This window comes from Giraffa tippelskirchi, chromosome 6, assembly GCF_054371585.1.
Source record: "Giraffa tippelskirchi isolate mGirTip1 chromosome 6, T2T-mGirTip1v1.2.pri, whole genome shotgun sequence".
NCBI classification, from domain to species: domain Eukaryota; kingdom Metazoa; phylum Chordata; class Mammalia; order Artiodactyla; family Giraffidae; genus Giraffa; species Giraffa tippelskirchi.
In genome coordinates this window covers 132792064-132818891 of record NC_137280.1, presented here as the reverse complement: position 1 = coordinate 132818891, position 26828 = coordinate 132792064, and the positions used below count along the sequence as shown (strand labels likewise).

At 39.8% G+C, this 26828-nt stretch overlaps 1 protein-coding gene across 1 annotated transcript in view; it reads left to right on the top strand.

Moving 5' to 3' along the window:
• Nucleotides 1-23643, top strand: part of SH3TC2 (SH3 domain and tetratricopeptide repeats 2) — a 364632-nt gene extending 340989 nt beyond the window's left edge. Inside the window, exon 21 of the transcript XR_014055499.1 lies at nucleotides 23397-23643. The gene's annotated coding sequence lies outside the window, so the exon portion shown is untranslated. The remainder of the gene's footprint in view (nucleotides 1-23396) is intronic.
• The last annotated feature ends 3185 nt before the right edge of the window (nucleotides 23644-26828 follow it).

The window sequence follows — 26828 nt, the reverse complement described above, 5'->3', positions numbered from 1 at the left end:
TCCCTCTGAGAAATCCCTCTGAGGTCCTGGTCTCTCCTTGAGAGTGGCCCTGGAAATTGTAGCCTAAGTTCCTATTGCTTTTGGAATGCAAAGATCTGTGTCCTCTTGCTTGTCTTGAGGATTGTCCTATTTCTAGTACTCCCAAATTTAGCACAAATCACTCCATAAGTTCAGGGTCCAGAAGCAGGTTTCATTTGTAGGCATCTTTTTTTTGGCTCTAAGTCAAAGGGACACAAAAGGCCTGGAATTCTTGGAATACTTCTTAGAGTTCTATGTGTGTACTTGTATGTAAGGATTTGTGCATATACATTTGTCTAAATGCACATGTAGGGGCTTCCCTGGTGGCTTAGTGGTCAAGAATCCGCCTGCCAGTGCAGGAGATGTGGGTTCAATCCCTGGGTCAGGAAGATACCCTGGGAAAGGAAATGGCAACTCACTCCAGTATTCTTGCCTGGGAAACCCAATGGTCATAGGGGCCTGGTGAGCTACAGTCCATGGGGTTGCAAAAGAGTTGAACATGACTGAGCAACTAAACAACAAGAAAAACATACATTTACACCAATGCATATGTATGTGGGGGGTTGGTCAAAATAGAGTGAGAGTGAAACACAGTTTACTATTTTAATAAATCACTTTGCCACACTCACTTTATAGATAAGGAAACAGATTCTGAGAGATGAAGCAACTCATACAAGTTTAAGCACTGATAAGTGGCGTGATAATTTTAAATCCTGATCTCTCTAGCCCCAAAGCTCATTCTAATTTCCTCAGACTTAACCATAATCACATTTTTACAGCACATACAAAGAATGGAAATTTGAGACCTTCCCAGATTTTCAACATTTTAGCTATTTGAAAACTTGAGGGGAAAATGCCAAATTGCTTGATTTTTTTTTTTCTTCCTTTTCAGACTTTATCAGAAGGGTAGATATTCTGGTAGAGAAACAATTTAAGTCCTAGGAAGACAGTAATTTAACACCATGAGGTGCTAGGATTGGAGGAGACTTTAGGGGCCATCTGGGTTTTGGTTTTGACTTTTTTTTCTTCTAATAAGCTCTGTGCTAGGTTATTAACAACAGAAACCCACTCTGGTTTTAAACAATGGAAACCCACTCTGCCTAGTGTATGCCAATGAGGAATTTATTGAGAGGATCTGGGGTAAGTCACAGATTCCAAGGGAAGTTGACATACCAGACCTTAGAAAGAGCAGGTCTGGACCTCCAAGGCTCAAAGCTCTGAAGCCATCTTTTCAGTCTTCTTTTGGAGATTAATATGTTCCACTTTTTTTGTGCTTTCCTTGAATTCCATGTGTTAAACTTATTTTCCCAGATAATCTGACCACCCTGATATGGGCATGGAACCACCTCTAATTCTGTAGAGGTTAGAGGCCCTTGACTGACACCCCACGAGACCATGCAAAGTTGGGTTGGGGACACTTATCTTTGGCCCAAGTTGCCACTCCCCCCCCAACCCCAGCCAAACTGGGCAGAACAGAAATCACAATCTAGACTTTCCAACTTGAACCCTGGGTAGCCCCTGCTTTTGATACTATAATTATTGTGCATTCTATCCTAAGCACATTCAAATTAGAAGCTACATTACATAGTTTACTAGGGGTGGTTTTAGGTGCTAAGCACTTTTTCAAGGATTTTAAAAAACAACCATATCCAAACACTCAAGAAGAAAAATTGAAAACATTGTGGGAAGTGATTATCATTCATCAGCTGAGATCAGACATCCTGGAAAACTGTGTTGTGTGTGGTTGATCTGTTGCCTGATTAGAACTGGATGAAACCTGGAAACCTTTATCTGTCACTTCTCAAACTTGGCTTCATGTCAGAATCAACTGTGGATTTCTGTAAGTCTTGGCTTTGGAGCTGTTTGACCTGGGTTGGATCCCAGCTTTGTGTCTACCCAGCTGTTTGACCACGTGAAGGTTGCTTAAGCTCTCCAAGCCTCAGTTTCCTCATCTTAAAATTCTGACAACTTTACTTTCAAATCACAAGGTTGTTGGAGAATTCAACAAAATCCTTTGTGGATTATATTTATCATCATAGCCTGGCATAAATGCCCCAAAATGTTAGCAGTACAGTCCACTGGATTCTTCCTTTAGTGTGGATTTTTAGGCTTTGCAAAACCTTTTCACACATACACACCTCATCAATCTTCAGCAGCTCAATAAGATCTCTCACAAAAGCTGGAATCCCATAAGACCGCAAAAGAGGTTTTTTCCATGAAAGTAAAATTTCAGAAGTAAATTGGAATTGATCTGCTCTTAGAAATGAAAAGTGTTTGATCCAGAAAGTTCACTATTATATTTAAATCAAACGGTGCTTGAAAAAGCAGTAGAAAATCCTATCAAAAGCAGAGTAAGATTCTCTTCCCTTTGAGGGTTATGACTCCTTTTTGGTGGGAAAACAGCAATCAGCCAGGGAGCCACTATGTACTTGCTCCTCTTTGTGAATGAAGACAGGCTGCAAAGCCAGGAACCAGAGCAGAGAGACGGCTAGTTGCTTTCTTCTTCCTTCCTGTTAGCTAGAAGCCTCCTCCTTGTAGTATCAGGGCAAGAAGATGGACAGGCAGGTGGTAGGCAAGAAAGGCTGTGGCTGGCATAAGATACCCACAGAGCAGCAGTTCCCTGCCAGCACTTGGGGAAATCTGAGAGTTGACGTCAAACTTCAGCAATCTTAGGAATGGTCTGATTCCAAGAAAACAGACTGTGATGAGTAAGAAAGCAGTGTTCTGATCAAATATGCCTGCAGATTAAATAGTGAATCGTGCCAAGATTTGTGAGAAAGGTGACAATTTGTGAGCAGGTGTTTGTTTCACCCAAGTTGTTTTGTGGCAAGGTGAAACTAGATTTGCCTATAATATTCATGTCTTTTCTAATCTTCAGTAGCTACTAACAGTGCTTTTGCTTAACAGTTTTCTTCCTCCCTTCAAGAACCCATACTTCTGAAGAGAAGAAAGATAAAATTTCAAATTCTGTTAAAATATTTTTTTTCAAATACTCTCTCAGGTTATACTGTGCATTTTTATGTTCTGACAAAGAAGTGAACTTGTGAGTTGCAGTCATTGGAACAGAATTAATAGGAGCAGCCTTACTTAAGCCCTGGCTAGAGTTCTTTGTCGTCCAATGTAGTTAGGTTAAACACCCACAGGGAAATATTACCAGTAGATAATTCTACAAACTGAAAAAGCATGGGAATTAACAAAAATGGTTTTTAAGAAACCTAGACTGTAAGTTTTTAGTCTCTTGTTCTGATTATCTCTTGCCATGTAACCTAATTCCTCCCCTTTGCAAAGTAGTGGCACAAAATAACACCAATTCATTGTTTCTGATTTGGGGAGTCAAGAAGTCAAGGGAAACTTGCCTCTGCTTCACAGTGTTTAAGACTCGAGCTGGAAACACCGAAAGGCCTGTAGTGACACAACAGTTGAGGGCTGGAATCATCTCAAGGCTTATTCACTTATGTATCTAGAGATTAATGTTAGCTGTCCACTGGGGCCTCAGTGGGGGCTGTTGTCAGGAACATCTCTTGTGGTCTTTCCATGTGGTCTTCCTGCTTCCTCATAGCAATCTCAGAGGACCAGGTGGAAGCTGCAACCCTTTTTATGACCTACCTAGGAATTCATGTAAGATAACTTATGATCACAGTCTCACCAAGATTCAAGGGGAGGAAAGACAGACCCCATCTCTCTCTGGAGGGGTATCTACTTCACACTGAAAGATGATCAAGTGGAATGGGATATTTGCTGTGACCATTTCTGGAAAGTATAATAAGCCATACATTTCAATACCTTCAATCAATTCCAGAGCTTAAAATCCTTCCATGATTTCTGATGACACATATGATGAAATTCAATATCCTAAGAAAACCCCACAAAATCTGACTCCAACCTCTCTCTGACCTCATTTCCTATACTCTCTACCTTGCTCTTTGAGCTCCTGCTACACCAGCCTCTTTGCTGTTCTTCACTATATAAACTCTTTCTTACTTGAGAACCAACAAGCATGTTGTTCCCTTTTCTTGGTACACTCTTCCCCTCTTTATAATGTTCCTTCCCAAGGAAGGGACGAAAGCAGGATTATTTTCTGTTTTGAACTTCTTGGCCCTGTTTCTGCAAATTCTCTGGTTCACACGGCACCAAACGTGTATGCTTTTTTTTTTGCTCACATCCTCTACCTGACCCTAACAGAGGGGTGTGGAGAAAGTTAGCACTCCAAAAAAATGCAACCTTCTTTATATTCTTCCTGTCTAAGCAGAAGGATGAAAGAAGTGAGGATCCTAAGCCCTGGCAGCCTTGGTGTCACCAGATGCTGGCTGTCTGCTTCTGACATGGGTGATGACAAGTCCCATAGGGATTTTTTCTTTTTCCAGATATGGCACTGCTAATGGAACTCACATGCCCACACCCCTGCAAGTAACTGCCTCATCCTAGCAGGGGCAAAGTGGCTTATGATATGGGAGTGAAGGCTTCAACTGAGGCCTCAATTATCTCTTAGGGACACCTGGGGCCAGAGAACAGGCAAGTCACTTTTCACACGGTGAAGGTACTTTTCCTGGAACCAATATAATTCCATTGCTGTAAACATTTAAATCCTTCCCTCAAGCAGAAACTTCAATACTGGCAATTTTATCTTCTGAAAAGAAACACTTTCTTATAATCTATAAAAAAAGTTATGGCAAACTTTTTCTGTAAAGGGCCAGATAGCAAATATTTTAAGCTTTGCAGGCCATATAGTCTCTGTCACAGCTACTCAATTCTACTGCTGTAGCATGAAAAGGAGTCGTAGACAGTGTGTAAAAGAAGGGGTGTGGCCATGTTGCAATGAGAGTTTATTTATGGAACAGAAATTTACATTTCATATAATTTTCATATGTCATGAACTATTCTTCTTTTGATTTTTTTCAATCACTTAAAAGAGAAAAACCAATCTTGTCTCATGAGCTGTAAAAAAACAGGCAGTAGTGCCATATTTGGATCACTGGTCCTAGCAATTTAACTCATTACGCTGGAATACTCAGTTCTCTCCAATTTAAGTTTAAATTATGAAGTCAAATGATTTGCCATGAACAACCTGGCTTTACGGTAATGTCTTCTCAGTACTTACACCATGGCGTCATTCTTCTCTGTTTTGTTAACTACTACACATTTTTTCAATTTCAATTTGGTAGTTTTGCTTTTTTCAAGGGACCTCCATACTGCTTTCCATAACATCTGTACCAATTTGCATTCCCACCAACAGTGCAGAAGGGTTCCCTCTTCTCTATACACTTGCCAACACTTGTTACCTCTTGTATTTTCTGTAATAGCCATTCTGATAGGTGTAAGGTGATAATCTCATTGAGTTTTGATTTGCATTTCCCTGGGGATTAGTGATTTGACACCTTTTCAAATACCTATTAGCCATGTGTTTGTCTTCTTTGGAGAAATGTCTATTCAGGTCCTTTGTCCGTTTTTAAATCATGTTATTGCTTTATCTGCTATCAAATTGCTTGAGTTCTTTACATATTTTTAATATTTATCCCCTATGAGATATATAGCCTATATGATACATGGCAAATATTTTCTCCTACTGTATAGGTTGCCTTTTTATTTTTGTTAATGGTTTCCTTTGCTGTGCCGAAGCTTTCAAGTTTGATGTAACTTGATGTTTGATACCCACTTGTATATTTTTGCTTTTGTTGTCTGTGCTTTTGGTGTCAAATTCAAAAATGATTTCCAAGATTTATGTCAAATTGCTTACTACCTATGTTTTCTTCTGGGAGTCTTATGGTTGCACGTGTTACATTTTGGCTGATTTTGTGTATGGTATAAGATAGTGGTCCAGTTTCATTCTTTTGCACGTGGTTGTTTTTTAGCCTTGGAAAAGAAGGAAACTCTGTCATTTGCAACAACATGGATGGATCTGGAGGATGTTATGCTAACTGAAATAAGTCAAACAGAGAAAGACAAATACTGTATAATTTCTCTTACATGTAGTATCTAAAATAATCAAATTCAAAGAAGCAAAGAGTAGAATGGTGAGTTCCAAGGAAAGGGAAAAATGGGGAGGTGATGTCCAGAGGATACAAAGTTGCAGTTATGCAAGATAAGTTCTAGAGATCCAGTTTTCAGTATGGTGCTTGTAGCTAGCATTACTGTATTGTATAAATCTGTAAGAGGGTAGATATTTATGTTAAATATTCTTACTACACACACACACACACACACACACACAAAGAACAGGGGGAAACCAAGGGATGATGGATATGTCTGTGGTTATGGTGGTGGTGATGGTTTCAAGTGAGTTTTATAAACTCACTAAGCTGTTTATACTAAATATGTAAAGCTTTTTAACATGTCAATCCACCTTAATCAGTTCAGTTCAGTCATTCAATCGTGACTGACTCTTTGCGACCCCATGAACCACAGCATGCCAGGCCTCCCTGTCCATCACCAACTCCCTAAGTCCACCCAAACCCATGTCCATTGAGTCGGTGATGCCATCCAATCATCTCATCCTCTGTTGTCCCCTTCTCCTCCTGCCCCCAATCTTTCTCAGCATCGGGGTCTTTTCATATGAGTCAGCTCTTTGCATCAGGTAGCCAAAGTATTGGAGTTTCAGCTTCAACATCAGTCCTTCCAATGAATATTCACGACTGATTTCCTTTAGGATGGACTGGTTGGATCTTCTTGCAGTCCAAGGGACTCTCAAGAGTCTTCTCTAATACCACAATACAAAAGCATCAATTCTTCGGCGCTCACCTTTCTTTGTTGTCCAACTCTCGCATCCATACATGACTACTGGAAAAACCATAGCCTTGACTAGATGGACCTTTGTTGGCAAAGTAATGTCTCTGTTTTTAAATATGCTATCTAGGTTGGTCATAACTTTCCTCCCAAGGAGTAAGCGTCTTTTAATTTCATGGCTGCAATCACCTTCTGCAGTGATTTTGTAGCCCAAAAATACAAAGTCTGACACTGTTTCCACTGTTTCCCCATCTACTTCCCATGAAGTGATGGGACCAGATGCCATGATCTTAGTTTTCTGAATGTTGAGCTTTAAGTGAGCTTTTTCACTCTCCTCTTTCACCTTCATCAAGAGGCTCTTTAGTTCTTCTTCACTTTCTGCTATAAGGGTAGTGTCATCTGCGTATCTGAGGTTATTCATATTTCTCCCGGCAATCTTGATTCCAGCCTGTGCTTCCTCCAGCCCAGTGTTTCTGTGATGTGCTCTGCATATAAGTTAAATAAGCAGGGTGACAATATACAGCCTTGACGTACTCCTTTTCCTATTTGAAACCAGTCTGTTGTTCCATGTCCAGTTCTAACTGTTGCTTCCTGACCTGCATACAGGTTTCTCCAGAGGCAGGTCAGGTGGTCTGGTATTCCCATCTCTTTTAGAATTTTCCAGAGTTTATTGTGATCCACACAGTCAAAGGCTTTGGCGTAGTCAATAAAGCAGAAATAGATGCTTTTCTGGTACTCTCTTGCTTTTTTGATGATCCAACGGATGTTGACAATTTGATCTCTGGTTCCTCGGTCTTTTCTAAAACCAGCTTGAACATCTGGAAGTTCATGAAGTGGTTAAAAAATTCAATGTGAATTTCAGTTCTTAGAAAAGTTTTCAAGAATCATAATTGGAATTCAGTTATGTTTTCTTATAGGTTCTTATACTTTTGGGCACTTATAATTTGCATTATGTCTTTATTTGTGAGAGCAGGTGATTGCACTTGATCTCCTACAAAACTGTAAAGCATCAGAAGAGAAACCATACTCATCCTTTTCACCATCCACTGTATCCTAAGCTCTGGCAAAGTGCTTGAAACATAGCAGGGACCTCATAAATGTTTGATGAATGAATGAAATATAGTTTCCTTTTGTCTGTTTCTGTTCCTGCTTTGAAGTGAAGCAGGTCCCCTAAAAATGGCACTTGAAAAGTCAGACCAACTGTGGAGGCAATAGGAAAATGTATTGCTGGGGTCTTAAAGTGAAAGTAGTTAGAACTGAACTCAGAACTCAAATATAAAGAAGAGTTTGAGTTGCAACAGACAATTACTTCCCACATTCTGAAAGCTTGACCTCTGTTAATCAGGTCATTGTTGCTCCTAGTTCCCTCTGTTTCATACTACTTACTGCTATTGTAATTATACATTTATTAGTGTGATCATCTTACTACTGTCTTCCCTCCATGACTGGAGGGACTATGTACATTTTGTCTAAAAATTGTTAAAATAGGAAGACTTTTAAGACAAACATGAAACTGGGAAATTGCATTGGATAAGACAAATGAGCTGGAAAATGAGCTCATTAGGTACTTTTATTTGGAACACAGTTTTTCGTCAACTTTATTTTTCAGCTTTTAATTTTGTCTACTTCTTACATTGTCAGGTTAACATAACTCTGTCTTATGCTCTGATGGGTTTTAGAGTATGTTTAATATATTGTTTTAGGGTAATAGCAGAGAAAGACTGAGAATTTATTCATTCATTCAATGAATATTGAGAAATGCAAGATTACAAAAATATGTTCCTTGACTTAAGGAAGCACAATGTGAAATATGCATACCACTTCCCTTCCCCATTCCTATCCCATCCTTGGCTTGTTTTTGATTCTATAAATTGGCATTTGACTCAGTTCAAATCTGGATTCATCCCTGACCAACAAGAAAGTTTGCTCTGGTTTCTGGCTGTCTCTCTGCTCCCAAGACATTAGCATGAGTGAGGGGGTACTGTCAGTGTCTTGGATCCTCCACATCCAGAGGATCCCCTTTATTTGTCCCTGTGTGGAATGAGACCCCAACAGTAAAATTTGGCCACAACTTTGTGAGGAATCTCCTGCCAGTGAAGGAGGGAAGTCTGAAGGCTATTGCGTGGCAATTTGGAAACTTTGGTTTCATCCTGGTTTCCTCCACAAACTCATGACATAACCCTAGGCAAATTACTTTTCTCCCTCTGGACTTCAATTTCCTGTAAGAAAAAGAAAATGAAAAATTAGACAAATGACCTCTAAGACGTTATTCAGGGCTCACATTCTCACTTTGTACTTATCACTGTACTCTTGTAGTTGAGAGACCACGACCAAGTCTGAGATGCATGCTTCTTAGTTTACTAACCATCTTGTTTTGTTCAACTTAATTTTTCAGGGCCGATAGAAAAAAAAATCAAGTTCAACTACTTTCTCAGGTTTCTGGCTGAAAGCAGATAAAGATTAACAGGCTTTATCGTATAAAGTTGCAGTTGAAATTTTGCAGGAAGGAGAAAGCTTCACTCTGATCTTGAGAATCCTTCTGGGCGAATTCTCTTTGGATGAGCCCCAATCTGATAGCAGGCAGAGGGAAAGGGTTTTTATAGTTCAGAACACTTAACATTTATTGAGCATCTGTTAGATGCCAGGTACAGTCCTAATTGCTTTGCATGTATTACCCCATTTGTGTTTCCCAGGTGGCACTAGTGGTAAAGAACCCGTCGGCCAATGCAGGAGACATAAGAGACACAGATTCAATCACTGGGTCAAGAAGATTCCCTGGAGGAGGGCATGGCAACTCACTCCAACATTGTTGCCTGGAGAATTCTATGGACAGGGAGGCTGGCAAGCCATAGTCCATGCATAGGGTCACAAAGAGTCAGACATGACTGAAGCGACTTAGCACACATGCATGCACACCCCTATTTAATCTTCTCTGCAATGGTATGTCATTCAAACAGAAAATTGAAAGAGTTCTCTTCTAACAGTACAGCAAGGAGCAGGATGCCAAGCATCAAGATGAAAGTGTTAAGGGAGCAATTAAGAATGCATTTTATGAATTCGTGGCTCTGCTGTGAATTGCCAGTGTTTACTCACTAAAGGCTTTTTAGCAGTCTTCTTGATCCAAACCACTAGTTATCTCATGTCACTGCAGCTTAAATCCCATGTTTAATTGTGAAAGATAATAAAGAGAAATGAGAAAAAGCCTGAACTGAAGAGAAAAAGCCTGAACAAGTAGGTGGATGAGGAATGTATGTTTGTTCTAGATTTATTAGCCCAGAGGATATTTTATGTAGTTATAAGTGGAAGACTAGATTGGAAGAGTGAATTGAGGAACATTAGTAGAAGGATTTCTTCTACGATAAAGTCATTGTGTTTGTTTGTAGGGGTCTGGCACCCCATTCCAGTACTCTTGCCTGGAAACTCCCATGGACGGAGGAGCCTGGTGGGCTGCAGTCGATGGGGTCGCAAAGAGTTGGACATGACTGAGCGACTTCACTTTCACTTTTCCCTTTCATGCACTGGAGAAGGAAATGGCAGCCCACTCCAGTGTTCTTGCCTGGAGAATCCCAGGGACAGCGGAGCCTGGTGGGCTGCCATCTATGGGGTCGCACAGAGTCAGACATGACTGAAGCGACTTAGCACCAGCAGCAGCAGCAGAAACCAGATTATGAGTGGTTGAAAGTGACAGATATAGGAAGTGCTAGTAGGCACCCAGGGAAAGAATTAAGTTATAGAACTTGTTCTGCAAAAAAAAAAAGAGGAAGTTGCTTCAGGATAAGGAAGGCCCAACGATGTGTGTAGGAAGGGAGCAAGTGGTGGAGGGAAGAAGGGAGAAGAGAGAGAGGGTGAGAGATGGAGAATTCAACTCTCTTGTTAGCTGTTCTATTGAGATTTCTAAGTTGCTTCAAAATTAGCATTTCCCACTTTCTGGAAGAAAATGAGTTCCAACCCATTTTATTCTAAACACTAACTTTATCATAGGATAAAATGGTGTTGAATTTGTTTTCATTCTATCATAAAATAAAAACAATCCTCCCCCTAGTTTTTCCCATCTTGCTAAAAATCATAGCCCAACTGTTTATACCCAAAACCTGGGAGTCATTCTTGATTCTTTTCCTGATCGCCTATATTTATAAAGCAAAATTTATTGAGTCCCTATCATGTAGCAGACTTTGTTCCACATTATGGATATCTCATGGATGCTTCTCCCATTCTAGTGCAAGGAGTTTGACAATGAACAAGATAAAAAACAAAACAAGACAACATGTTAGAAGGTGGCAAGTACCAAGAAGAACATTAAGACAGAAGGGTTATAAGGACTGCCAGTGTAGGGACATGCAATCTCAAAGAACATGGTCAATAAGGGATTTGATGAGATTCATTTGTGCAAAGATGGAAAGATTTGAGGGAGTGAACCATGAGAGGAAAATGGTGACATCCTGGAGAAAATTATTACAAGCAGAGGGAACAGAAGAAATGATAACATGGCTTTAATGTTCAAGAAACAGCAAGGAGGTGAGTGTGGTTGGAATGGAGCAAATGAGTGGGAGATGAGAGCAGAGAGGTGAGGGGAGGGACAGATCCTGCAGGATCCTTGCCCTATACTCTGAGTCATAAGAAGAGCTATCAAAGGGTTTGTTTGTTTGTTTGTTTCCTTTCTGATTTGGATATCCTGTATTTCTTTTCTTTTCTTTTCTTTTTTTAACTTTACAATATTGTATTTGTTTTGCCATACATTGACATGAATCCACCATGGGTGTACATGTTTTCCCCTTCCAGAACCCCCCTTCCACCTCCCTCCCCATCCCATCCCTCTGGGTCATCCCGGTGCACCAGCCCCGAGCACCCTGTATCATGCATAGAACCTGGACTGGCGATTCGTTTCACATATGATAATTTACATGCTTCCATGTCATTCTCCCATATCATCCCGCCCTCGCCCTCTCCCATAGAGTCCATAATACTGTTCTATTTATCTGTGACTCTTTTGATGTCTTGCATACAGGGTTATCTTTACCGATTGACTAAATACCATATATATGTGTTAGTATACTGTATTGATGTTTTTCTTTCTGGCTTACTTCACTCTGTATAGTAGGCTCCAGTTTCATCCACCTCATTAGAACTGATTCAAATGTATTCTTTTTAATGGCTGAGTACGCTAGTAAAGTAATGCTCAAAATGCTCCAAGCCAGGCTTCAGCAATACGTGAACCATGAACTTCCAGATGTTCAAGCTGGTTTTAGAAAAGGCAGAGGAACCAGAGATCAAATTGCCAACATCCGCTGGATCATTGAAAAAGCAAGAGAGTTCCAGAAAAACATCTATTTCTGCTTTATTGACTATGCCAAAGCCTTTGACTGTGTGGATCACAATAAACTGTGGAAAATTCTGAAAGAGATGGGAATACCAGACCATCTGACCTGTCTCTTGAGAAACCTGTATGCAGGTCAGGAAGCAACAGTTAGAACTGGACGTGGAACAACAGACTGGTTCCAAATAGGAAAAGGAGTACGTCAAGGCTGTATATTGTCACCCTGCTTATTTAACTTATATACAGAGTACATCATGAGAAACGCTGGGCTGGAAGAAACACAAGCTGGAATCAGGATTGCTGGGAGAAATATCAATAACCTCAGATATGCGGATGACACCACCCTTATGGCAGAAAGTGAAGAAGAACTAAAGAGCCTCTTGATGAAAGTGAAAGAGGAGAGTGAAAATGTTGGCTTAAAGCTCAACATTCAGAAAACTAAGATCATGGCATCTGGTCCCATCACTTCATGGGAAATAGATGAGGAAACAGTGGAAACAGTGTCAGACTTTATTTTTTTGGGCTCCAAAATCACTGCTAATGGTGACTGCAGCCATGAAATTAAAAGACGCTTATTCCTTGGAAGGAAGGTTATGGCCAACCTAGATAGCATATTTAAAAGCAGAGGCATTACTTTGTCAACAAAAGTTCATCTAGTCAAGGCTATGGTTTTTCCAGTGGTCATGTATGGATGTGAGAGTTGGACGGTGAAGAAAGCTGAGTGCCATAGAATTGATGCTTTTGAACTGTGGTGTTGGAGAAGACTCTTGAGAGTCCCTTGGACTGCAAGGAGATCCAGTCAATCCATCCTAAAGGAGATCAGTCCTGGGTGTTCATTGGAAGGACTGATGTTGAAGCTGAAACTCCAATACTTTGGCCACCTCATGCGAAGAGTTGACTCATTGGAAAAGACCCTAATGCTGGGTAGGATTGGGGGCAGGAGAAGAAGGGGACGACAGAGGATGAGATGGTTGGATGGCATCACCGACTCGATGGACATGGGTTTGGATAGACTCCGGGAGTTGGTGATGGACAGAGAGACCTGGCGTGCTGCAATTCATGGGGTCGCAAAGAGTCGGACACGACTGAGCGACTGAACTGAACTGAACTGAACTGAATATTCCATTGTGTATATGTACCACAGCTTTCTTATCCATTCATCTGCTGATGGGCATCTAGGCTGCTTCCATGTCCTGGCTATTGTAAACAGTGCTGCGATGAACATTGGGGTACACGTGTCTCTTTAAGTCTGGTTTCCTCAGTGTGTATGCCCAGCAGTGGGATTGCTGGGTCATATGGCAGTTCTATTCCCAGTTTTTTAAGGAATCTCCACACTGTTCTCCATAGTGGCTGTACTAGTTTGCATTCCCACCAACAGTGTAAGAGGGTTCCCTTTTCTCCACACCCTCTCTAGCATTTATTGCTTGTAGTCTTTTGGATAGCAGCCATTCTGACGGGCGTGAAATGGTACCTCATTGTGGTTTTGATTTGCATTTCTCTGATAATGAGTGATGTTGAGCATCTTTTCATGTGTTTGTTAGCCATCTGTATGTCTTCTTTGGAGAAGTGTCTGTTTAGTTCTTTGGCCCACTTTTTATCAAAGGGTTTTGAATAGAGGAATGACACAAGAAGTCCTTTCAAAATATTCCCCAAGCACATTCACATCTTCCTATCTCTCCTGCTACTATACTTGTCTAAACCACCATCTCTTGTTGAAATTCTTGAAAATCTCATGCCTAGCTTTCACATTTTGTTATTGATCCTGTCAAAACTGTTCTCTATGCAGCAACCACATGATCTTTGAAATGTATACTGGATTATAACACACTTCTGCTAATAACACTTCAGTGACTGAATTCCTCTCCACCACACTAGTCAATTTCCTTCTTTTGTACTCTGCTAAGGGACCCATGAAACTTCTTTCCATTCCTCAACCCCGTGACTCTCTCTGCCTGTAGCTCTTTGCACCTGCCTGGAACAGTCCTCTCCCAGCTCTTCATAGGGGCTTCCCTGGTGGCTCAGTGGTAAAGAATCCACCTGCCAGTGCAGGAGATGCAGGTTCAATCCCTCGGTGAGGAAGATACCCTGGAGAAGGAAATGACAAGCCACTCCAGTATTCTTGCCTGGGAAATTCAATGGACAGAGGAGCCTGGCAGGCTACAGTCTATGGGGTCACAAAGAGTCGAACATAACTTAGTGAGTAAACAACAACAACAAGCTCTTCATAGACCAGACCCTTCTCATCTTAGAATCCTCTTCCTGAGAGAGGCCCTTCCCCATTCTCCCTCCGTCAGTTTCTATTAGAGCTCCTTGTAGTTTCTCTACCTCCCCTGTGCAGTTGGTAAGAATGTGTTTTGATTGCTTGGTTTTTTAAATTATCTATTTCTTCTTTTGACTGTGAACTTGATGAAGGAAGAATTTCTCTTGGTCAGGGTTCTGTCTCCAGAGCTGACCACGGTGTCTGGAACATTATTATTAGCACTTGTTTAAAAAATGACTGAATGAATAAACAAAAAGAAGAGAGATGGGCATCGATACAGACCCTTCAGGGACCTGTTTATATACATATGTATATATTTTCTGTTACAGTCACCATGGGCTGCTAAAGCAGAATATCGTAGACTAGGAGGCTTAAATAACAGACACTGCTTTCTCACAGTTCTGGAGGCTGGGACGTCTAAAATCAAGGTCCCTACAGTTCTGGTGTCTGACAAAAGTCTTCTTCCTAGCTGGCAGACTGCCATCTTCTCATTTATCCTCATAAGGCTGAGAGAAGAATCTTTTATCCCCTGTCTGTTCTTAGAAGGACACAAATCCCTTTCAGGGTGGCTCCATCCTCATGGCCTAATTACATCCCCAGAGGTCCCACTGTCATATTGGGAGTTAGGATTTCAACAAATGAATTTTTTTTTGGAGGGGGCATAAATATGTGGCCCATAACACCATGCAATAAATGGTATAATTAGGATAAAAGAAGTAAGCTCTGTAAGTAACAAAAAGTCATCATTTTATAAGCTGTCTTAAACATTCTCCTAAAGGGAATAAAGAGCAGCAAGTATAATGTGAATACTTAAAGAAGTGATATTCTCTTACTTTGTAAAATTATATTTTTAGTGTGTTCATTTCTAATTGTTGCTGTGTTTATTTTGATTGCCATGGGAACACAGAGAGGTGCTTTCCTTATTTTCCACACCCCTTTGGGCTTCAGTAAAGGAAACTGGACCATAAGGGATTCTTCAAGAGCTGCTTCAAAATTCATTGTTCAACAGGTGGTTGAGGACAACAAGTATTTTCTGGGACTTGCTCAGTGCCAGATGCTGTGCCTGGCATTGTGGAAAAGGAGGTGAATGAGCTATCTCGTTCTGCTTACCAGAGAGATCTGGGGTACATTGTACATTGTAATACAGGGTAATAAGTGATGTGATAATCTTTGCACAAGGTGCCATGTGTTAAAGACAGAAGCCAAGAGAGTTTCTAAAGAGACAATGCTTAAATTGTGTTTGAATATTGTCCTGGAGTTACCCCAAAAAATGGAGAGGAGAGAAGAGTGGGAGGAAATCTGTCATCATTTATCAGTTATTTTCCCATTTGAACATAAAAGCATTAGGAAGAGTTGAAACACATAAGAAAAAACAATGAAAGGAATCAGACCTCCCAAAAGTAAAAAAATATACTCTGCCCATTGGTTATGTCCTCTGCAAAGGATGGACATGAGTCTAGGCAAAGAAAACTGTGAACTATATAAGAAAAGGAAGTAACTAACCTTTTGTCATTTTAGGTTTTTCCCAGATCAGAAAGCCACTTTTGGGATATCTTCAATAATCTCATTTAAGAGACTACTTTAGAGTGGATGTGGGGTTGGGAGGGGTGTATCCATCTGAAAGGGGGTAAACCTGCCCAGGTGACTCCTGGGCTCTCTGCAGCCAATGGGAAGACTGATAGTGCCACAGGTTAGAGGGTGGGATGGAGTGGGGTGGTACCCTGGTTAGTCTAGGACTGGTGTTTTATCAAAACATACCCAGTTGTCTACAATCATTGAAAAACAAATTTGTAAATTTGTCTCAGTAACTGAAGCAGAAACATAAACCCTAGGGACTTTCAAATTCCCCCCTTCCTGCTTTCTCTCAGCCACCTGTCAAACTGCAGATTCTCCTTTCCAGTGTCTCAGCCCTCTCTCTCCCCAAATCCTCACGTTCTTCCTGTTACCCTCACTCCACATCGTTTCCTTTTGATCCTGGATCCTATAATCCCAAGAATGATAGGGAGGATTCTCTTCCCAGGCAGAGAAGGACCTTCAAAAGATAATTATTGCCATTTTGTCAAATGCTCATTAATTGAATCTGCAGAACTCAATCCTGCTACAGACATAGAATCCTAAGATGTGAGAAGAAAAAGGAAGTGGGAGATCTTTTAGCTATTAAAATATGAACATATGGCCTCACGTATCAGACAGTTCCTGGCCCTGAGAAACTATTCTGGCTTCCCCTCTACATACCTCAGAAGGGGAAGCCAGAATAGTTTCTCAGGGCCATTAGCTATCTGATACGTGAGGCCATATGGTCATATTTTATATAGCTAAACTCCCTTGAATGAGGCTCAGAACTTAATTTCCTTCTACTGAATTCCCATCCCCAGAGATTCTCTTGTGTCCCAGTGGGTTCATAATGTTACCTTAAAGATTCTCCTCATGAATCCAGAATACATTTTTTCCCTTCTATTTTTATGTTTGAATTTGGTTATAATGTTTTTAAAAATTGTCATCCTTGTTGGCATTTTTATTGATTCTTTCCCCTCAACCACCCAAAATAATTAAATGCATAATATGGAGCAAAATGTATAGAATGATCCAAATGCTTATTCTTGGTTCAGTTCAGTTCAGTTCAGTCGCTCAACTGTGTCTGACTCTTTGTGACCCCATGAATTGCAGCACGCCAGGCCTCCCTGTCCATCACCAACTCCCAGAGTCTACCCAAACCCATGTCCATCGAGTCGGTGATGCTATCCAACCATCTCATCCTCTGTCATCCCCTTCTCCTCCTGCCTCCAATCCTTCCCAGCATCAGGGTCTTTTCCAATGAGTCAACTCTTCGCATGAGGTGGCCAAAGTATTGGAGTTTCAGCTTAAACATCAGTTCTTCCAATGAACACCCAGGATTGATCTCCTTTAGGATGGATTGATTGGATCTCCTTGCAGTCCAAGGGACTCTCAAGAGTCTTCTCCAACACCACAGTTCAAAAGCATCAATTCTGCGGCACTCAGCTTTCTTCACCGTCCAACTCTCACATCCATACATGATCACTGGAAAAACCATAGCCTTGACTAGATGAACTTTTGTTGACAAAGTAATGCCTCTGCTTTTAAATATGCTATCTAGGTTGGCCATAACCTTCCTTCCAAGGAATAAGCGTCTTTTAATTTCATGGCTGCAATCACCATCAGCAGTGATTTTGGAACCCAAAAAAATAAAGTCTGACAGTTTCCACTGTTTCCCCATCTATTTCCCATGAAGTGATGGGACCAGATGCCATGATCTTAGTTTTCTGGACGTTGAGCTTTAAGCCAACATTTTCACTCTCCTCTTTCACTTTCATCAAGAGGCTCTTTAGTTCTTCTTCACTTTCTGCCATAAGGGTGGTGTCATATGCATATCTGAGGTTATTGATATTTCTCCCGGCAATCTTGATTCCAGCTTGTGTTTCTTCCAGCCCAGCGTTTCTCATGATGTACTCTGTATATAAGTTAAATAAGCAGGGTGACAATATACAGCCTTGACGTACTCCTTTTCCTATTTGGAACCAGTCTGTTGTTCCATGTCCAGCTCTAACTGTTGCTTCCTGACCTGCATACAGGTTTCTTCTTGGTTATGATCTGCCAAATTAAAACCTTGCAAAGAGGGAGTTTAGAACAAAGCATAATTACAACAAGATGCCTGGCTCTGAGCCTAGGGGTTTGGATACCTCGTGCAAGCCTTACAACTTCCCTGTGAATGACAGGCTGCCATGTTTTCATTTTAGTAAGCCGAAGTTTAGAGAGATTAGGTTCCAGGTCAGATGGTAGAGCCAGACTCCAAGCCTAGGTATGGTAGAATCAGCATCTGGTAACTTAATCTGTCCATTTTACTCATCAGAAGACAAAATAAATTGATTCAAAGGTCTGATCATTTTACATTCCACAATCTAGTTGTCATAGATGGATGCCATGAGAATAAGCAGTTTCTACTGTGTGTAGAGCCCTGAAAAGGGTTTAATTTCAAGGGACTCTTTTGCATGGGCTGTGAGAAGGCTCATTAGACAGTCCCTTTAGGGCAGACCAACCGAAGTATCACTGGTGACAGTTTTGATGTCTTATCAGTTCCTGACCTGAAATTCTGTCTGCTTGTTCCACCCTGGGCTTCCAGTGTGTCTCCTAGAAATCTTTTTGGATTCCTGGGTCAACAGCAAAGTCGGTGCTTTCTGAGCAGATCGTGTGGCCCCACTGGTCATATATGCACACGCGTGCACACACACACACACACACACACACACACACACACACACATCATGATTGTCTCTTTTGTTTCACAATTCATTGTCAGTGTTTTCTGGTTCAAGTACTAACATAAAACTATCTTTACATTCCTTTGATGATTGCTACAATTCTGCTTGTCTATTAACTTTTAATTTTTATTAAAAATAAATAGGACACAGTCACTGTTAAGTAACTGAGCTTTGATCAGAAATGCAAGCATAATGTAATTTCTCTTGCTCTCTCAACAACCCGTGGAGAAATCCAAATAGTGGTAGCAGCCATTATTCAAGGTATTGTATTTTGCTGTAACTTTTTGTGGATGTAACTAATAATGCCTTAACCTAATGGATGACCCCGTAGGAAGGATTTCAAGCTTGGTGGTGGTCATCCGTATTTATGACATTAACAGTGTGAATAACTTCTTTATTTCCATTTCTAGCCTAATTTCTCATCCAAGGTCCCAATGCTTAATCTTCCAGTAACTTGGAGGCGTTGCTTTCTACATGTCCTTCAGGCAAAGCAAATGGAATAAGTTTAAAACTGAACTCATTGTTATTCTAGAACTGTGCTGTTCAGTGTGCAAAGTGTGGCTATTGGGCACATGAAATGCAACTCATCTCAACTGAGTTGTGCTCCAAATGTCATCAGGCTTCCCTGGTGGTGCTAGTGGTTAAAAGCCTGCCTGCCAATGTAGGAGACTTAAGAGATGCAGGTTTGATCCCTGGGTCGACAAGATCCCCTGGAGGAGGGCATGGCAACCCACTCCAGTATTCATGCCAGGAGAACCCCACGGACAGAGGAAACTGATGGGCTACAGTCGTTAGGATTGCAAAGAGTCAGACACAACTGAAGCGACTTAGCATGCAAGCACACTAAGTGTCATCATGTTATCTATCAACCAACAACAGAGAACATCTATATCTCAGCTGCTACAGGTACTTTTGTGGCTGACCTTCACTTACTTGAGTCACTGAATTAAGGGAAGCTCTCCATTTCCTCTGTAAAACTTTCTAATGCCCACATTGTTGTTGTTTACTTGCTAACTTTTGTCTGACTCTTGCGACCCCGTGGATTGTAGTCCCACCAGGCTCCACTGTCCATGAGATTTTCCAGGCAAGAATACTGGAGTGGGTTACCATTTCCTTCTCCAGGGGATCCTCCCAACTCAGGGATCGAACCCACATCTCTTGCATTGGCAGGTGGATTCTTTGCCACTGAGCCCTAAGTGTCATCCATACTCAACTTCAAATACTGAGTACAACAGAAGGAATGCAAAATATCTCATTAATGGGTTTTATATTGATTACAGGCTGAAATGATCTTACATATATAGATAATTAAATAAAACATATTTAAAATTACTTTTTCCTGTTTCTTCTTTTTAAAATATGGATATTAGAAAATTTAAAATTATGTAGCTTATGTATTTCTATTGGACAGCGATATACTAAAATATCAAAACTGGGAGGGACTGTCTAATCTTATCCCTCATTTTATGATTGAAGATTGATAACAATAACTCATTATTGAGTAAGTTTTGCATGCCTGATAATGAATTAATATCTTAGAGTTTACACATATTATCTCATTTAATCTTTACTGTAACACCAAGAGATAGGTACCATAGTTATGCTCATTTTAGAGATGAAGTGCATGGAGGGGAAGTAGCTTGTTCAGTGTTACAAAGTTTGTAACTTGGATTCTCTCTGTGTAGCTTCAGTTCCTATGAATGATGGAATACAAGTACTTTTCCAGACATAGATGCCATGGGTATGCTTCTGTGGTTCTCTCTCACTGAATCCACCTTTCTCTGGTAGCCACTGTATCATGGAATAACTCCTCAACTAGCTTTACCTCCAATTCTGATCTCATTTTCTCTTTGTAAAAAACATATACCCAGTTTAAAGGAAATAGTCATTCTCTTGTAACAGGGATCTCTACAATTATTGCAAAATTGACTTTATTAACTACCAAAGGAAGGTGACAAAATGTTAAGCTCTGTGATGGAAAGTGAGTTTCCATTCTGCCTAAACCATCCTACCTGTCACAGCAATACATACCCATGTGTCCTGGAACACACAGGCACACTCATATACATATTCACACACATTGGAAATCACTCTTTCCAGACATTTTAGACACTTTACAGTGCAGCTGTATCTTAGACTTGGTCTTCAAAGTTAGTTGAAATGTGAAAATAATATATATATGGATGGGCAAAAATTGCAGTGTCAATAGAATCCTTATAAGGGACAACATTGGAAAGCAACCTTCTATCTCAGAATAAACCCAGCTCAACTGATTTCTTCTCCAGCTGAAAATGGATTGTAGCTCCTTTAGTTGAGTATCAGCTGACTGGTTGTTTGTATTTAGGGGATATGTTATATGAAAAATGTATTACTTTAGACAGTAAAATCACACTTAGCGTAATGAGATGTTCATTTCAACAAATGTGCAGGAAAACTGAGATAAAATGAGGGAAATGAAATTCATTTCTCTTATCTCATGTTAAGTCTAAGACTCACAGTTCTTGAAGGAAAAGGAGGGCAGAATTACCTTAATGTATTTAAATTGTTGTTTTTCTCTATTTTTGACAAATATATAAAATTGAATTTGTGCAATTTAAATGAACATGCATATTACCTCCCAGGCCTCTGGTAAGTAATATTGGCTTCTAATGAGTCCATGATGCATAAAAGTCCTTAAGGAGGGGGATTCTGTGAGAGGAGGGGGTAAAGTATTTATCTTTAGTGGGCTTGAATAATTCATGAGCTCATTCACTATTTTTACAAGATGATTGAGTGTCCTCTGTCTGCCTGTTGCTGTACCAGGTCCTAGGGAGTCAGTGGTGAATTAAGAGACCATCTTTGTTCTTCGCCACTCAGAAATTTTAAAAGATTGACTCTTTTTAAAAAAAAAAACAAAACCCAGAAGTATTTTGGGTTTTGTTCCCAAGGAGTCAGATGAATTGTTCACATTTTATTTATTGTCATTACTATCATTATTGTTAGGAAAAGGAGGAGGCAGAAGCTAGAAGGAAAGGGAATATTGGAAAAAGGTCCTGACGCCTGAGAGGTCTTATTGCAGGAGGCTGTGTGGTAAGAGTAGGAAAACATTTGTGCTTAGGAGAAGGCATGACACAAATCTTGTGAGAACTTGAGTAGAAAACAGTTAGAGAACATATTTTGCTCTTTAAAATTGAAGTATAGTTGCTTTACAATGTTTTGTTAGTTTCAGATGCATAGCAAAGTGATTCAGCCATATATATATATAACAGTTAGAGAACATATTTTGCTCTTTAAAATTGAAGTATAGTTGCTTTACAATGTTTTGTTAGTTTCAGATGCATAGCAAAGTGATTCAGCCATATATATAATATATATTATATATATGTAATATATACATATATATTCTCTTTTAGATCCTTTCCCTATATAGGTTATTACAAAATATTGAGTTTAGTTCCCTGTGCTATACAGTAGGTCCTTGTTCATTATCTATTTTACATATTGTAGTGTGTTTATGTTAATCCCAAACTCCTATTTTATCCTTCTTATCCTTCCTCCCTCTTTTGGTAACCATAAGTTTGTTTTCTGTATCTGAATATATTTCTGTTTTGTATATAAGTTCATTTGCATTATTTCTCTAGATTCCACATATAAATAATATCATATGATGTTGTCTTTCTATGTCTGGCTAACAGTGTTATAATTTCTAACTGCATCCATGTTGCTGCTAATGGCATGATTTCGTTCTTTTTGATGGTTGAGTAATATTCCAGAGTATATATGTACCATATCCTCTTTATCCCTTCCTCTGTCAATGGACATTTAAGTTGCTTCCATGTCTTGGCTATTGTAAATAGCGCTGCTATGAACATTGAGATGCATGTATCCTTTTGGACCATGTTTTTCTCTGGATATAGTCCCAGGCGTGGGATTGCAGATCATATGGTAGTTTATTTTTGGTTTTTAAAAGAGCCATCATACTGTTCTCCATAGTGGCTGCACCAGTTTAAATTCCTACCAACAGTGTAGGAGGATTCCTTTTTCTTCACACCCTTTCAAACATTTATTATTTGTAGACATTTTAATGATGACCATTCTGACTGGTGTAAAGTGATACATCATTATAGTTTTGATTTCCAGTTCTCTAATAATTAGTGATGTTGAGCATTTTTTCATGTACATTTTGACCATCTGTATGCCTTCTTTGGAGAAATTTCTATTTAGGTTTTCTGTCCATTTTTTGATTTTTTTAAAATATTGAGCTGAATGAGCTGTTTGTATATTTTGGAGATTAATCCCTTGTCAGTAGCATCATTTGCAAATATTTTCTCCCATTCTATAGGTTGTCTTTTCATTTTGTTTATGCTTTCCTTTGCTGTGCAAAAGCTTTTAAGTTTAGTTAAGTCCCATTTGTTTATTTTTGCTTTAAACTATACGTGACAAGTGCAGACAAGAGGATTAATGTTAATGAACTAGTGTCAATCTTATATTGGAGTCCTGCCCTTCTGGTAATTTTACTGTGTAATGTACCAAAAGTTTAAAAGCATTGGTCTTACCTAATTATCTCATTTTTTAGACTATAAAATGAAGCTAGAGAAGGGCCTTCAAATTAAATATTTACCTTTGAAAAAGGTAAAAGAAAAATTCGCTTCATTTTCCTCTTAAGATTATGATGATTTTGCTTTGTATTTAAAGCCAATTGGCTAATTCATTTCAAAGGCTCCTCTTTGACTCTGTGTTCTTAATCTGGAGTTTATTGTACTTACTGGTGCCAACACTAGAGAATATCTTTATCAACTTTGTACCTTCTTTCATTTTCTCTCCTCAGGGTGCTTTATGACCCAGGCTGCCTTCTGGATCAGAAAGATACTAGAAGCCGTAAAACACACAAAGCCAGGCTTTGTTATCACCTGTGTGTGCAGAAGGGCACTAGCCCTAAGCGTGTGCCACTTCATGCCCCTGTCACGTGCTCCTCTGTCTTCCTGACTCCACTTTCCTGGGTCCATTCCTGGCCAGAGGGTGAAAGAAGCTACAGTAAAACCTGGCTGCCTGGGGCTATCTGCCCCTACATGGAGGTGAGTTGCTGTGCTCCTGTGTGCATATCTGTATAGAGTATGTGGGCTGCACTCCCTGCTCAAGCAGCTTTGTCCCAGGCTATACCTGCTGCTCTGAACGCTCAGAGTATGGCCCTTGGCATGACTATGAGGACAGCCCAGTTAGCCTTTGGGGCTAGGATGCTTCATTTCCCATCACTCTTTGACCAGTGTAGTCACATCCCCTGCTTTAATCTTCCTTGATACAACTGATACCAGCTGGTATTCCAAAATAGCTATGTTATAAATGCTCAGGATTCCTTTCAATTAAAAATTATTTTTAAACACATTTGGAAAAAAGTATTATATGTTGTTTTTTTTCTGATTATCAAATAAGATATACTCAATGTAGAAAATTTGACAAATACTGGAAAGTATAAGACAAAAAGGCAAACGTGAACTATGATTCTGCCACCCAGAGACAACTACTGCTAATATTTTGGGAGATACCAGGAAATTCCTCATAGATTTTTAGTCCTGTATCACAGTCATTTCTACAAGTAGGATGCTATTAAATGTGCTGTTAGGCATTCTACTTTTTTCTCTTCATATTATTTTGTGAACATTTTTACATATCATTTAATAGTCTATGAGACCTGTTTGAGTATATTTATGTGTGTGTATACACATGAACACAATGCTTTCTGGTGATTTCTTCCATTATTTAAAATTTCCCTTAGATGTAGAATTATCCCGGGTTCTATATAACATTAATCTTCATAAGTGGTAGCCCTAGAGCTCCCTTAAATCATGAATTTTAGTGTTTACTTCTTACTCTGTGGCCTTTCCATGACTTGTTATATTGTCTTCCTTTTATTATTTTTTATGTCAAAGTTTTAAAAATCAAATAATGCAGTGCTTATAGGAAAAGTGATAGTCATCCATCTACTTTTCAACTATCTTAGAATCAGTGGTCTCCAGAGAAGAGAATTTTTTGTTTGAATTCATCTATCAAGACTGTTCAATTTTTCAAATTATAGAAACACCAGCTATATTGTTTAGGAATAGGTTTACTGAATATAGTGGAAAATACAAATTAATAGAAACTTTAACACTTTATCATTTATTTTCTTGGGTAAAAGGAAACCTGAAGATGCATAATCAGTCTTTGCTATGTAAGCTCTACATTCATCAGGGACCTGGGTTCTGTTATTTTCCCACTTCCTCATGCCTTCCATTTTCAAGGTTTCAAAATGCTTGCTGCTGAAGCTCCTCCATCCACACAACAGGAAGGAGGAAGGAGCAAAAGAAACACAGCATGCTCTAGCCACATTAAGAACCTTGAAGGAGTCTTCCTGGAAGTTCCATACAGCACATCTGTTTAAATTTCATTGGCCAGTGCTGGGGGTTGAGAATATTTATATGGGATCAGTGCACCACTGAATAAAATTGGGATTTTATTACCCATAGAAGTAGATGCAGAATACTGTGTAGGCAATCAGGAAATATATTGCTTCACATAACTAAGTAAGTCAAGGTTTATCTATGGCCCCATGTACAGTTTGATCCCACTGATGGTGGGCATCATTTGGACTTTTGTTCATTTCTCTGGCTCATCCTCCTCATGCATTGTTTTTACTCCCAGACTGGCTCTGCCTAGAATGACAGAGATGACTGGAGCATTTTGTGATTTTGTATTCTATTCTTCACTGTCAGAGAAGGGCACTTTTTAATTTCTTCATTTGTGGTTGTTTATTGACCTCCCAATATCATAGTCTCAATTCCTTCTGTGGTCACCTCTACAACTTTAAATAACACAATTAAACCTTCATTTCTCATTCCATTAATCACAGGGATTCTCTTGATTCCCAAGCTGTATGATAAGGACATTTACCACACCTTCATTCATTTACCACACCTTCTCACTTTTACCTCTCACACTTTGTGAGTTGTACTGTTATTCATACAATGTTGAAGTTGAGAAATACACAACCTGACCATCTTAGTTAAGTGTTCTTAACTGTCTCCAGGCTGAAAATAACACTTAAATCATTATGATATTATTTTTTCCATGAACATCCAAATGGTATGCTTACATTATGCTTCTTTCCAGGTGGTCAAAGAAGCAAGTCTGTGCCACTCAAGTTAAAATCTCTCCTTTTGTTTTTGTTGTTGTTTTGTTTTGCCATACCACAAGGCACGCGGGATCTTAGTTCCCTGATCAGGGATCAAATTCTGAGAAGTAGAAGTGTGGAGTCTTAACCACTGACTGCCAGGGAAGTCCCCAAATCCTTCTGTTTTTAAACACCACCAAACACCGTTACCATTTCTGTAAGTTTTCTAAGATCTTGTTTAAACTGATTCACCTCTTTTTATGTTTTTCCATAGAGAGATCTCTTTCATGGTGGTCTAGGCCAAATTAGACCAAGTATTCCTAAGACCAGCAGCCTGGATATCTTACATTCAAGAGATATAACTGGAGGTCTGAAAAGAATTCTGGGCTGGAGTTTGGCACCTGTTAGCATACAGATGATAAATAAAAAGCAAGCACAATGGATGGAATAGTATAGGGGCCTACAGAGAGTGAAAGAAGAGTACAAGTTTTGACATTTAAGTGTTAGCCAGAGAAGGTGCTGGCAAAAGAGACTGAGCTTTTCAAACTTCAACGTAAGAAAATCAGTGAGCTGGGGAAGTAGCAGAGGTGATGTTGAACCTTGCATCTGGAACAGGAGTTCTTGTTTCAGCATTCCTGGCAGATGGCATCCAGCCTGTACTTTGGTACCTACAGTGCTAGACGGCTCCACATGTTGAGACAGTCTTAACATCAAGCTGGATTGTTTCTCCATAATATCCTGGCCCCTGTTTTGCTTTCTCATGCATCAAAAATTCAGCCTGATTTTATTGTTTCTCTCTGAATAATAGCTCTTGGAATAGTACGAGATTGTTTAAGTGTTGTTGTTGTTCAGTTGCTAAGTCATGTCCAACTCTTTGTGACCCCATGGACTGCAGCACATTAGGCTTCCCTGTCCTTCACTATCTCCTGAAATTTGCTCAAACTCATGTCCATTGAGTTGATGAGGCCATCCAGCCATCTCATCCTCTGATGCCTTGTTCTCCTTCTGCTCTCAATCTTTCCTAGCATCAGGGTCTTTCCCAATGAGTCAGCTCTTCACATCTGGTGGCCAAAGCTTCAGCTTCAGCTTCAATCTTTCCAATGAATATTGAGG